Consider the following 1,223-nt stretch of genomic DNA (forward strand, 5'->3'; position numbering starts at 1 on the left):
AAGCTTCTTGTAAATTACATCCTATAAACAGGAAGCCTTTGAGGAAGTACAGGGAGCAAAACTGTAAGTGAAAGGATCAAAATGCAAACCTTCACAAAATATATTTTGTATTAATTATAATGCATTTAAGTTTTCTGTTTGTTTACCATTGGCTCTATCTTGATTCATGGATATGGTTCTGTTATATTATTAAGTTTTAATTTATTTATTTATCAACATTATATAAAATCCAGTGTCACAAGAGAGACAAGAAAAAAGAGCTTGCCTGGGGCAAACCATGTTATAGCATTAATTATACATGCCTGCATATTAAATACAATTTTACAATTTGTAGTTTATCTTTTAAATCCAGACATTTATTTGATACATGAAAATTTAAATCTTTCAAACACAGGGGTGCACCATATGACTACTTCAGGGTATATACTTTGTTTGCATGACAACCTGAATACACAAACAATTCACAAACTATTTAATTGTCTGTTAACAAAACTGTGTAAGTACTTTTGACACAACAGATTTTCTTTTTGAGCCAAGGTGGCGCAGTGGTTAAATGCAGCACTGCAGGCTACTGCTAGATCAGCAGGTCAGCGGTTCAAATCTCACCGGCTCAGGGTTGACTCAGCCTTCCATCCTTCCGAGGTGGGTAAAATGAGGACCCAGATTGTTGGGGGCAATATGCTGACTCTCTGTAAACCGCTTAGAGAGGCCTGAAAGGCCTATGAAGCGGTATATGTCTACTGCTATTGCTGCTATTGCTATTTTTAAAATGAAGCTGCTCATAAGGAACACTAAAAAAACTGGAATTAAAATTAGTGGTATGTCATAGGAATATAGTACAAGGCAGGGACGTGCAGTCACTAGAGGCAGGGGAGGCGGGGCCTCACCAGTCTCCTAAGGGAAAAGAAAGAATTTTAAATAATTTTTTTTAAATAATTAAAGCCAGGGCAGTTGCTACCAGATTCAAAGTCACAGTGGCTTGGTGTCTGCTCTCAGTGTTAACTATGGGAGGAGGCCAGAGAACTCGGGGCCTCTTTTGCCTAAGGAATTGTTCGCCTTTTAAAAGTTAAGGAGGAGTTAACAAGCGAAAACTTTCATATGCAAAAGAGGCACTGATTCTCCCGCCTCCTGATCGGGGAGCAGCGAATCATACCTTATGAGCAGGCTTACGTTGAGCACGCTTACGTTGGGCGGACAAGAGGAGAGTTGAGAGAGTTTCCACA

This window comes from Thamnophis elegans, chromosome 5, assembly GCF_009769535.1.
Source record: "Thamnophis elegans isolate rThaEle1 chromosome 5, rThaEle1.pri, whole genome shotgun sequence".
In the NCBI taxonomy this organism is placed as follows: domain Eukaryota; kingdom Metazoa; phylum Chordata; class Lepidosauria; order Squamata; family Colubridae; genus Thamnophis; species Thamnophis elegans.